At 36.4% G+C, this 13,556-nt stretch overlaps 1 protein-coding gene and 1 pseudogene across 25 annotated transcripts in view; one reads left to right on the top strand and one right to left on the bottom strand.

The window, feature by feature from the left end:
• The window catches only part of LOC135967185 (large ribosomal subunit protein uL6 pseudogene), a 56,867-nt pseudogene extending 43,787 nt beyond the window's left edge, over positions 1-13,080 (bottom strand).
• Positions 1-13,556, top strand: part of DLG2 (discs large MAGUK scaffold protein 2) — a 2,233,585-nt gene that overhangs the window by 1,082,556 nt on the left and 1,137,473 nt on the right. The gene's annotated exons all lie outside the window — the stretch shown is intronic.

Here is a 13,556-nt window from a genome sequence, read left to right as displayed (position 1 = left end):
CAGAGGTTTCAGTGAGCCGAGATTGCACCATTGCACTCCCACCTGAGTGGCAAGAGCAAAACTCCATCAAGAGAAAGGAAGACAGAGACAGAGACAGAGAGAGAGGAAAAGGAAAGAAATTTCAACAGAGTAAGTCTGATAATTCTTTCAGCTGATGAGAGAAGTTTGTAGATTGCCTAACAAATGTTTTCTTTTTTCCTTAAAATTAGCTAATGCTAGGTGTTAATGTAGAAAAAACATATATTTTCCCCTATGTGATTTAGTCAGATTCTTCAGAGTGGCTCCTATTTTTTCCATATTAATATTCCTTTAACTCTTACCTTTAAGATGCAATATTTTTATTAGGTTTGTTTTGTTTCTCTATGCTGTAGGTTTCTCTATGCTGTAGAGTTCAAATCTTTTAAAACTCAAATTATTTCTTTAAAGTAAAAAAATCAGAGCAGCAAATGCTTATACTTCCTGCTTTAAAACCAGTCTTCAATCTGTGACTTTAAAACCAAGAAAGCATCTAGAGTATTTGGATGATTTTGCGATATTTCTTCTTTTACGCTTTTATTTATGGTTAAAGGAATCATAGTAAGCTTTCTCCGCCCAACCTTAAATAAAGCTTGAAACAACTTCAGGAAGAAATGAAATAGTAATAAACTGTGAAAGCTTCACTACCTTAAGAGTAAGATTGTGTTTTCTCTTTGCAAAATCTGTCTGTGCAGAGGCAGGAAGTTCCTGGTGTTTGTAGACTCTCCCACTGGATCTCACACAAGGTTCAGTTGCTTGAATGTTTATTTCAATATGCAACAAATAAGCTGCTTTTTTTTTTTTTTTTTTTTTTTTTTTTTAGAGAAAGGAACTTTATCTTTTCTTGAGGTAGCTCTGGATATGACTAACTCTTTCATTAAGGTACTATTGCCAGGCCAGGTGCAGTGGCTCATGCCTGTAATCTCCACATTTTGGGAGGCCAAAGTGAGTGGATCACTTGAGCCCAAGAGGTTGAGACAATCCTGGGCAACATAGCGAAACCCTATCTCTCAAAATCTCAAAATAATGCAAAAATTAGCCCAGTATGGTGGCACGCGCCTTTAGTCCCGTTTCTCTGGAGGCAGAGGTAGGAGGATTGCATGAGCCTGGGTGGTGGAGGTCACAGTGAACAGAGCTCACACCACTGTGCTGCAGAAGTAGAGCTTTTTCTATCATAACTATATGTTCAAGATAGGTATGAGACCCCCAAAATAAATCTAAAATGAGTATCATCTTAAATCTCCATATTACAAAGTGCTGCTGTAATTTTTTCAACGACCTACATTTTGTGATCTACTTTTTGCTTGAAGGGTCATCTACATGATCCCAAATAACTTTCATAGCAGCAGTTGATATAAATGCTGAGTTTAAATTTTGGAAAGGTGCCCAAATCCTGAGGTGGGAGGTTTGCTTTAAACCAGTAATGATCCATGATGTTTCATGCTCTGTTACTAAATAATACTTTATACCCAGTTGTATCCATGGAAACCTGCAACAGTTCCATAATTGCAATAGGCTCTAAACTAGTCCCTCTGTGGCAGGTCTCCAGTTTATCACTCACACTGCTGTCAAAGTGATTTTTCTGCAAGACAAATATACCATGTCTTTTCCTATTTTATACCTCATAAATCCCAAACTGTTTGTTGTACATGTCATTTAAAGTTTACGTATACACACACACACACATATATGCACACACACATATATATACACACACACACATACATATATGGCCTAGTCTAATTTTCCAGCCTCATGTTCTACCCTTCCCACCCATATTTCAGCCACAATTTTTTTGGACTGCTACTTTGTTCTTTCATGTTGTTTTCTCATGCTTTCTTCTGTCTTTCATATTCTTTTTCTTCCTAGTAAATTCTCCACTCACTTTTGAAAAGCCAATTTAAATTTCATTTTTTGTGTGAGGTCTTGGCTGGCATTCCAAATGGAATAATCGTCTCTATGTGTCTAGATGAGACACATAGAAGATGCTCAATGAATGTTGAGGCATGAGTAAATGTTACATTAGAATGCCAGTCCTTGTTCTCTTGTCTTCTGGACTCTGTGAGGTCATCAATGGAGAAGAGAGGCGTGACAAAAGAAAACCCACCCACAGTTTAACTCTGCATTTCTTAACAGGGCTACAAAAAAATCAGATCATTGCTTGTTATGGCATCTTCAATTCCTCCCTCCCGTGTGTTTCATTCTTTTCATTCTACAAATGTGACCAATTATTTCCTATTCTAAAGATATAAAGTATTCTCTCAACCATTCTTTCCCTCCTCTATGCTACATGATTACTTGCACTGCCATTCTCATGTAATTTCTTGAAATTAAAAAACATTGTATTGGCATTTATTGGGAAAATTGATAGATGTTAGATGGGAAAAGTAGTGTTCTGAAGTCAAATAAATTTAGAAAATATTCAATTAGGTAATGTTAAACAGGTTTCTTTGTTGAATAATTGCTCAGTCTTCAATATGCTAATGCTATCAAAGATGGGGCATGTTTCCTAACAAAATTGGCTATAGAGAGAATCTCTGTTTTTTCTTTTTTTTTTTAAACTATAATACTTTCAGTTTTGGGATACATGTGCAGAACCTGCAGGTTTGTTACATAGATATAAACATGCCATGGTGGTTTGCTGCACCCATCAACCCATCATCTACATTAGGTATTTCTCCTACTGCTATCCCTCCCCTAGCCCCCAACCCCCGACAGGCCCTGGTGTGTGATGTTCCCCTTCCTGTGTCCATGTGTTCTCATTGTTCAGTTTCCACTTATGAATGAGAAGATGCGGTGTTTTGGTTTTCTATTCCTGTGTTAGTTTGCTGAGAATGATGGTTTCTAGCTTCATCCATGTCCCTGCAAAAGACATAAACTCATCCTTTTTTATGGCTGCATAGTATTCCATGGTGTATATGTGCCACGTTTTCTTTTTCCAGTCTATCATTGATTGGCATTTGGGTTGTTTCCAAGTCTTTGCTGTTGTGAAAAGTGCTGCAGTATACATATGTGTGCCTGTGTCTTTATAGCAGAATGATTTATAATCCTTTGGGTATATACCCAGTAATGGGATTGCTGGATCAAATGGTATTTCTGGTTCTAGATCCTTGAGGAATCACCACTCTGTCTTCCACAATGGTTGAACTAATTTACACTCCTACCAATAGTGTAAAAGTGTTCCTATTTCTCCACATCCTCTCCAGCATCTGTTGTTTCCTTTTTTTTTTTTTTTTTTGAGATGGAGTCTTGCTCTGCTACCCAGGCTGGAGTGTAGTGGCTGGAGTGTAGTGGCATGATCTTGGCTCACTGTAACCTCCCCCTCCCATGTTCAAGTGATTATCCTGCCTCACCCTCCCAAGGAGCTAGGACTACAGGTACCCACAATCAGCCCAGCTATTATTATTATTATTATTATTATTATTGCATTTTTAGTAGAGAAAGGGTTCCACCATGTTAGTAGGATGGTCTTGATCTCCTGACCTCGTGATCCGCCCGCCTTGGCCTCCCAAAGTGCTGGTATTACAGGCATGAGCCACTGCGCCCGGCCTGTTTTCTGACTTTTTAATGATCACCATTCTAACTGGCATGAGATGGTATCTCATTGTGGTTTTGATTTGCATTTCTCTAATGACCGGTGATGATGAGCTTTTTTTCATATGTTTGTCAGCCACATAAATGTCTTCTTTTGAGAAGTGTCTGTTCAATTCTTTGCCCACTTTTTGATGGGATTGTTTTTTTCTTGTAAATGTATTTAAGTTCCTTGTAGATTCTGGATATTAGCCCTTTGTCAGATGCGTAGATTGCAAAAATTTTCTCCCATTCTGTAGGTTGCCTGTTCACTCTGATGATAGTTTTTTTTGCTGTGCAGAAGCTCTTTAGTTTAATTAGATCCCATTTGTCAATTTTGGTTTTTGTTGCCATTGCTTTTGGTGTTTTAGTCATGAAGTCGTTGCCCATGCCTATGTCCTGAATGGTATTGCCTAGACTCTCAAGAGACTAGCATACTGCTGGTCTAACACTTGTTTCTTTCTGCTTTCTCATTGCTCATACTTTAATTTAGTGAGTTCTGGTTTATTGCCCACATCATATACCTTAAACTATACTCACAAATGTCCCGATAAGTAATTGAACCCTTAAATTAATGGATCTCAAGTCTTGATTACACTTGGCAACCCACCGGTGAGCTCTAAAATTCCTGCTGCCTTGGCTGGGTGCCATGGTTCACTCCTGTAATCTCAGCACTTTGGGAGGTGGAGGTGGGGGCAGATTGTTTGAGCCCAGGAGTTCAAGACCAGCCTGGGCAACGTGGCAAGACCCCATCTCTACAAAAAATACAAAAATCAGCTTGGCATGGTGGCTCGTGCCTGTGGTCCCAGCTACTCAGGAGGCTGAGGTGGGAGGATAGCTTGAACCCAGGAATCAGAGGTTGCAGTGAGTCAAGATCATACCACTGTACTTCAGCCTGGGTGACACAGCAAGACTGTCTCCCAAAAAATAAATTTAAAAAATAATAAAATCCCTGCTCCTTGGGTCCTATCCCTACAGAGATTCTGATTTGATTGTGGACACAAACTGGGTATCAGGAGTTGTAAATGCTTCCCAGGTAATTCTAAGTGTGGCAAAGTTGGGAATCATTGCCTGGTGCCTCAAGCTGTTAGTTCTTTCTTTTATTATTATTATTTTTTTATTTTTTTGAGATGGAGTCTTGCTCTGTTGCCTAGGCTGGAGTGCAGCGGTATGATCTTAACTCACTGCAACCTCCACCTCCCGGGTTCAAGAGATTCTCCTTCCTCAGCCTGCCCAGTAGCTGGGATTACAGGCATTTGCCACCAGCAAATGTTTGCATTTTTAGTAGAAGCAGGGTTTTCTCATGTTGACAAGGATGGTCTCAAACTCCTGACCTCAAGTGATCCTCTCACCTCTGCCTCCCAAAGTCCTGGGATTACAGGGGTGAGTCACTGCACCTGACTGTTCTTTCTTTTTTCTAAGTACTGAGGAAAAAAAACAAAAACAAAACAAAATAAAACAAAAAACAAGGCATGGTCTTTTGCATTTTCCCTGATCAATCTTATATAGTAGAGAAAGACACACACACACACATATAGCGGTGTTTATAACAAAACTTTGGGGTAGAGGCGGGACTATGAGCATGACAACAGCATGGAGTATGACAGTATGGTTGTTAAGGTAATTGCAGCAATACATCAGAGCTACTAATAGGAGGGAGCAGAGGATGAAAGATAATATTGGAGCAGGGCCTTCATACTGGACATTTTTATGTGGCACTAAATAACGTGGACTCTATTGTGAGCGAAATAAGTAACTATAGCAGTCTTTGAACCAGAGAGCTGCATAATCCAGTTTGCATTTTTGATTTGTCCCATCATTTTCTTCCCAATTTGCACCTCTTAGGAACAGGTCCAGATCTCATAGATGTGCCCCATCACCCATCATTGGCTTTAAATTTCTGTTATTGTTTGGTTAATTGGTATATCAATAACCTCTTTCAAAAGTTTGCGTAATCTATGAGAGGTGAACTTCTGCATTATTCATAGCTATATAGTCCAGCGCATCCGTTGGGTAGAGAGAGATACAGCATCTATTGAGTAAATGCAACAGCAATATGAAGGTAAGGAACACCTTCATATGTTAGAGTATAGCACTTTATCAGTGACTTAAATCACAGTGTTTGGAATTAGATCTTTATTTTCTATTTTCCCCCTACAAGCCATTATCTCTCACCCCCGAAGATAGAAAGTTAATATTTACAAAATGTCATTTACAATTTTGTTACTCTAGATACTGTCAGATTAATTAATAATTGTGTGTTTATTGAGTGCCTGCCTATTCTATTACAAAGCATAAAGGCACTGTCAGGAATTTTAAAAGCTAAAGTTATGTCTCCTAATCTCAGAGCTTATTTACTTGGGAGGAAAAATGTGTCAAGCATAACCAACAGTTTAAGAACACTAAGAAAGAAATGTGCTAAGTGTCCGAATATTTTGGAGAAGAATGGGATCTCTTGGGGCTTGCTGGGCGGCAATAATTGTGGCAAGTTTTCTGCCATTACCACATTTAAATGGTAATTCAGGAGCTGATCCCAAATGGACACTGTTCTTTACACACTAATTACTATTTGCCCTGCAGTGATTGTTATGTGTGACAGCAAGTGTAAATGCAAACCTAGATGCTTACCATTGCCTTTCCAACATGGGAGGACATTGACTGATTATACAAGTTGACATGTCATGTTATTTCCTGTTTTCTCAGATAATATTTAAAGGTGAACATTTCCAAAGCACATATCCATGCTTAGTAGAACTTTGACTCTATACAAATATTAAACGTAGGTGGTACACTCCAGTTAGAAAAGACTGCAACATTTGCCTTGCACATGTGTATGGAAGTATGAGGAAATACCTCCAGTGATATGTATTGTAAGAAATGAGTTTTAAAATAAATTCCATCTTGGTAATTTATTTCCATGTATATTTGGTCATTTGGGACAATTGTCTAATACCCATTGGGCTCTTCCAGTATGAAAAATCTTGTGCCATAGCCTGAGGTGACAGAGATGATTAAGACTTGACCCCTGTTCTCAAAACTTCTGGCAAACAGAGGGACAGGTAAATATATAATTATAGAATATATTGATGCATGTTTTAATAGAAGAATGTATAATTGATAAGACTCTCAAGACAAAAGATTAGGTTTGCATTAAGTATCACATCTTTTTTTAATTTCATTTTTTATGTTTAACTCTCAATATTCTCTAGAAATCTAGACTTCTAGTTATAAGGGATTTGTTCTCCTCCTCCCACCCCTAGTACTGTGAAAAGTTGTGAGCATTTTTCACAGTACTGACTTTTCACAGGACTGAGCTTCTAGAGTGACTGACTGATCAATACCATACGCTGATGTTCATGGAGACAGAAGTACATTGTTTAAAACTCCATGGTCTCATGCCTTCTTGCTTTTCTGATACACTTAAGGTGTAGAAATCATTAGCGAAGCTGAGAATCCCATTCTCTAGGTTTCGACTTCTCCACAGGCAATTCCCAAATATTTCTCCAAATTTGCTATCCCTGTAGACCCACAGACCTTTATTTTCATCTCAAGCTCCTACAGTCTCCGCTACTCACTTTCCAGCATCCTACAGACACTATCTCTTTCTACTTTACCTTCTACCCATCAGCCACAACCTCTCCACTCCCTCTCCAAAGTCAGGATACCTAGAATACTACTTTGAAAGTGTTACCAGACCCTACCACTTACCAGAAGTTAGTCTTTGGGTTGGGGGTTTCCTCACTATTGTCCCTTCTGTGGTCGCCAGAAAGGGGTCCCGATCCAGACCCCAAGAGAGGGTTCTTGGATCTCAGGCAAGAAAGAATTCAGGGCGAGTCTATAGAGTAAAGTGAAAGCAAGTTTATTAAGAAAGTAAAGGAATAAAAGAATGGCTGCTTCATAGATAAAGCAGCCCCAAAGGCTGCTGGTTGCTCATTGTTTTATTTTATTTTTTATTTTTTAATATGCTAGACAAAGGTTACCATCTTGGTTTGCAACCTGTCTTATCAGCAAAATCTTTATGACCTGTATCTTGTGCCAATCTCCTATCATATCCTGTGACTTAGAATGATTTAACTTACTGGGAATGCAGCCCAGCAGGTCTTAGCCTCATTTTACCCAGCCCATATACAAAATGGGGTTGCTCTGGTTCCAGTGCCTCTGACAAAAGGGCTTCAGAGTCTGTAAACTTAAGTTGAGTGTACCCTGAGCCTTGTCAGAATCCAGAGGCAAGGGATAAATCATAGCTACCTGTTTGGAATTGGTGAGTAAGAAAAAATTTAATAATGTAAACCCAAATTCTAATTATCTTGCCACCATTATAGAAACACTAAGAATACAAAAGAATGATGATTCATTGTGCAAATGAGGTGGTTGGGGGTGGGGCTAAAAAGAAGATGATGTGTGAGTAGGTTTTGGAAGATTAGTAGGAGTTGCTAGAGGGTTATTCTAAACACGAGAGACAGCATGGATTGAGGAGTGAAACTGCATCTTCTTATTCTCTGTATCGCCAGTGTTTGGCACATAGTAGGTGATCAGTAAATGTTAGTTGAAGGGAGAGGAATAGTGAGGAATATTTAGGGAATGTCAATAAATTTGGTGATCCTGGAACAGTGTGTGTGGGAGGAATGAAGAGGAATGATGCTGGGGTCATGGCATTCACAAAGCACATAGCTATATAGGTCATCCTAAAACGTTTGGGCTTGTTAAGCAGAGGAGTGATGCTATCATAATAGGAAGTAAGAACAGAGTTAAATAGCAAAGACCGTGTAATATAATGAGCAAGGTTTTCTTGGAGTTTTTTAGATTCATAGGAGTGAAAGCCAAATTTTAGGAGTATTTTGCTGATCCCTGCAGGAGTGAATCTGACAGAGGAATAAACCTGCCCACTCAGTGATGTTGGGAACTTGGAGCAAGTCTGCTATCAGATGCACTGGGGACCTTTAAATGCCAGAACTGCATTTTTAAAAACCAGAAAAACACATCTAAATCTTGTCAAGAATAAATATATTATTTTGTTTGTGAAAATAAACGTTCATGAGAAAAAAATTAAAGTCATGACAGAAAAACATTTATATGGTAGGCTGCATATATCATGAAGCTTGATTTACTGTTTTAATAGTAAAAAATGATAATAAATAAATAAAATTTACTAACTTTCTTGTCAGTTTTCAAACTTCATGACTTATACATTGTTAAATGTTTGATATAATGTGACTTCTAGAGGATATATGAAGTGGTATGTTCCTATAAATGTTGGCTCAGGGGTCATGGGAATGTGTAACAGAGATATCAGCTATAATAATGGAATGAGAGAAATCTTGGGTACCTTCTTTTCGTCAGAAATTCTCCCAGAGAATACCTACAAGGGAAAGAATTGAACATAATCAGTGGCAGAAAGACTCAGATCCTTTCTCAGTTAAAGCCAGAACACATAAGCCAAAGAAAATAAATTTGGGATTTTCTGACTCTGTAACTTAAGTTCCTTCTGCTACTTTCTAATCACAATAGCTGAAAGGGATTTGTCCTCTCAAATTGCACAGACAAAAAGTTGTCACCTGGATATGTACTTCTTACACTCTGCCATAAAAACAGTGACCTGAACTAGACCAGGGAGCAGTGAACAATGAGATATTAGGAGGTTAAAGTTCCCTGGAAGAAAATGATTCAAGTGTCTGCAAAAGAGCGATTGAGTTTTCTGACTTTACTGATAAGCTTTGAAAACCCATCAAGGTGGGAAACTAAATATAAGATTACTGTATTATCATAGGAGTAATCAGATTTCAAGTCTTTGTACTTTTTTGGAGGATGGGGATGGCAAGGCATTAATTAAGATAGTAATAAACCTTACATTTTATTAAAATATGAATGTATGACAAAATTTAAGAAGTAACCATTGAAATATTAGGAATACTGTATAAATGTCAAATTAGTAGAGGAATAAAATGTAAATATATAAAAAATTTTAATCAAAAAAGGCAATAAAGAATATGAAGCAAAATTATATGACAAAAACAAAAAAAAGAAAAATAATTTCAAATACAAAAATACTCATACAAATATAAATAGATTAAATTTACCAGTTAAAAGACAAAAATTGACATTTAAATGATTTTTAAAATCCACCTAATATGCCATTGGATGAGACACAAGCCTACACTTGATCTTAGCCAAACGGCTGAGAAGCAATGATACATGAGCCTAAAATATAAAGACTCAAAAAGTTTGAAAGTTAACAAATGGAACAAAATGTACTAGGCAAATGCTAATAAAATAAAGCTGAGGTAGCTTATAAATCTCAGGCAAAATCTACTTCAAGACAAAATACACTATTAGAGTTAAAGATCATGATATAATGATAACATGCTTACTTCATAAATATACATTATAAATTTATGCACACAATAAAATATCCTTAGTGTATATAAACAGCACACATAGAGAAAGTAATAAATCTACCATCACAATGAACGATTAGTTACAAAATACATTTTTTTTTAATCAGAGTCTCACTCTGTCACGCAGGCTGTAGTGCAGTGGCACGATCTTGGCTCACTGCAACCTCTACCTCCCAGGTTCAAGTGATTCTGCTGCCTCAGCCACCCAAGTAGCTGGGATTACAGGCATGCACCATCATGCCCGGCTAGTTTTTATATTTTTAGTAGAGACAGGGTTTCACCATGTTGCCCGGCTGGTCTCAAACTCTTGGCCTCAAGTGATTCACTCACCTCTGCCTCCCAAAGTGTTAGGATTACAGGTGTAAGCCCACAGCGTCACGCTTATAAGATACTTTTTAATGTCAAGAGATAAAAAATTACTAATGTTGCAGAAGATTTAAACAATGCACTGCTATTTCTAATTGTATGGAGGACCATCTCCATGTAAAATACAAATAAAACAACAGCAACAAAATAAATTACATAGGAGTTAGTCAAACTAAATATATGCAAAAAAGGATGTATAAACATTTATTGAAATTTACCAAAGAAGACTTAAATACAATGGTGTGCTATGGTCATGGATATAAATATTCAATAGAATAAAGATATTCCTTCCAAATTGATCTTTAGATTCAATGCAATTCCTGCAAAAATCTTAACAGGACTTTTTGAGGAGCTGGACAACCTGATGAAAATGTACATGAAAAGCACAAAGGGTAAGGAATACCCATGATAATCCCAAGAAGAAGAGTCAGGTGGGGGTACCTGGCCTAGCAGACATCAATTATACTAAAACAATTCTGATGACAGGCGGTTTCAGGATTAGATAAGCATATCGACTAAACAAACAAAAGGACCTTGAAACAGAAGTTAAGTTCACCAGTTCTAGAGCCAATTTACTAACCTATTCATGCCTCAATTACCTTATTATTAAAAAAGTAATCCTAATAGTACCTACCTCATATATGAGGATTTAATGAGTTAATTAAATAGTTCTGGGACAATTATATATAATATGAAAAATCAAATTCCTATCTCACATACATAAAAATGAACAAACTTTTGATTAAATACATAAATAAAAAAGGCAAAATATTAAACATTTTTAAAAATACATAGCATAATATTATGACCCTGTCATTAGGAAGTGTATCTTAAAAAAATCATGAACCCATAATTGAAAGATGTTGAACTCAATTACATTAAAGGAATGCTGGGCTAGGTACAGTGGCTCAGGCTTGTAATCCCAGCGGAGGCCAAGGCAGGAAGATTGCTTGAGGCCAGGAGTTTGAGACTAGTTTGAGCAACATAGCAGGTACCCAGCTGTGCAAAAAAAAAAAAAAAAAAAAAAATTAGCCAGGCCTGGTGACACCAACCTGTAGTCCCAGTTACTTGGGAGCCTGAGACTGGAGGATCACTTGATTCAAGATATTTGAGATTATATTGAGCTATGAATATATGAAGAACTCTTGTAGGTCAATAAAAATAAATATAAATAATACAACAGAAAAATGGTCAGCAGACATCATCACACATTTCAAAAGAAAAGGTAAACAAATAGTGAATACATACATAGTATAACAAAATGCCAGCCCTCACATATAAGAAAGGAATCCAATTTAAGCCCGATATCATTTTATACTCAATTACAAAGGTATGAAATTAGGAAGCCTGATACTGTAAAATGCTATTGGGGTTGTTTATTTTATACTACTGCTGGGTGTAACCATTTTAGAAAACGAATTGACATTATTTTATAAAGCTGAACATTATGACTTAGCAGTTTTACTCCTAGATATATATACCATAGAAAAATTATTGTAAATGTCCATTGCCCATAGTAGCTTTGTTTTTAAAAGAAAAAAGTAAAACATGATGTGAACACAATACAAATTTATATCAACAAGAGAATAAAATATAATTTATGGAATATTCACATAATAGAATAATATATAGCATTAAAAATAAACATGAATGAATCTTTGAAACATAAAATCGAATGGAATCATAATGTTGAGCAAGTCAAGGAAAATGATATATAGTATGATAACATTTTTATGAAGGTCAAAAACAAGCACATTTGAACAATATATTAATATTTTGGGGTGGATTTGTATATGTATACTAAAACCATACAATGAATAAAGGAGTGCTAAGAAATTTAGGAGAATTGTTAAATCATAAGAGATACAGAGATACAAGAATGAAGCAGAACCCATACAAGAATATTTATCATTCAGATTTTAAAGTTGATACTAATTTCATTACTGTGCTTCAAGACTTTCCCTTACATTGCATGTATTCTTTTGCATACATCAAACTTATAGTCAAAAAACATAACATTAGGGTATGTTAAGGTAGAAAGTTTTTCTGTTCGACTTAACCCTTAAAACAAAAATGGACCTTGTAAGAATTTGTCTTTTCATTTCACTGGAGTTGCCTGAAAGTGGACTTGAGTTTTACTGTAAGGAGATGACAGACATGAAATGCAGCTCTTTCAAACAAAGCATTTGTTCATAGTGACATATCTTCTGCGTCTGTGATAGCAGTTGCTTTTAAAAGCAACAAGGAGAGGGAGCAGTGGTGGGTGGAATTAGAACCAAATGCTTATATTCATATGCTGCCACGTGAAGCAGATCGGCCATGCTGCTTTCAGATACACTTAAGAACAATCTTATTTTAGTTGGAATTGAAAGATCTGGGACCACTGAACTGTCATTGATAGGATCTGCCACCACTCTGAGTATTTCAATGATGAAATGAATCATAAAAATGACAAAATCATCAGGTTAGAACAGACCTCAAAAGGAAGCTTGAAGTTCTCATTACTTTCTTTTATTGGGTCAAGCATAAGCAAAACCATGAAATTGACATTTCTTACTCTTGACAGCATCTGATATTAGGCAGCTCCTTTAGGAAAGATGAAAGAGAATCAGGAAGACACCTGACCCTTAGCTGAACTACTTACTGCAACACCTGTACTAACCCGCAAGGATAAGATTGTGTTGAATTTAAATCCGACTTTCTGCCATTCCCATTCAAGCCTCTTTTTGTTCATCTTGACCTTATTTGAACAGGACATCTAGTCTCATAATTTATGAAATAGCCTTTTCTATAGTAGGAAGGTTGTAAAGTTACCCCTCAGTTCTTTGCTGCTGTGATTCATTGCTAGACATATAGCTAGAGCTATAGATGTTAATATATATGAATAAACACAATGTTATATCTGTAACTGGCCCATAATTTATTGCCACCATGTAATTATGGTTATACTTCCTTAATTATAGTATTATTATTATTTTGGAAAACATTGTCTCTTTTAACTTAAAATACATGTATAGATGTATTGTGTATATATGTATGTATTTGTATGTATATATTACATATGTATGTATTCATATGTATATGTATGCATATATTATATATATGTATTTTAACTTAAAATACATATATACATATACATACATATATAATATATATGTATTTTAAGTTAAAAGAGTTTTCCCTAAAAATATATATATAGTCCTAACGCTG

This window comes from Macaca fascicularis, chromosome 14 (assembly GCF_037993035.2).
Source record: "Macaca fascicularis isolate 582-1 chromosome 14, T2T-MFA8v1.1".
NCBI classification, from domain to species: Eukaryota; Metazoa; Chordata; class Mammalia; order Primates; family Cercopithecidae; genus Macaca; species Macaca fascicularis.
Note: the sequence above shows the minus strand (reverse complement) of the source record. Positions and strands in the feature narration are given on the sequence as shown.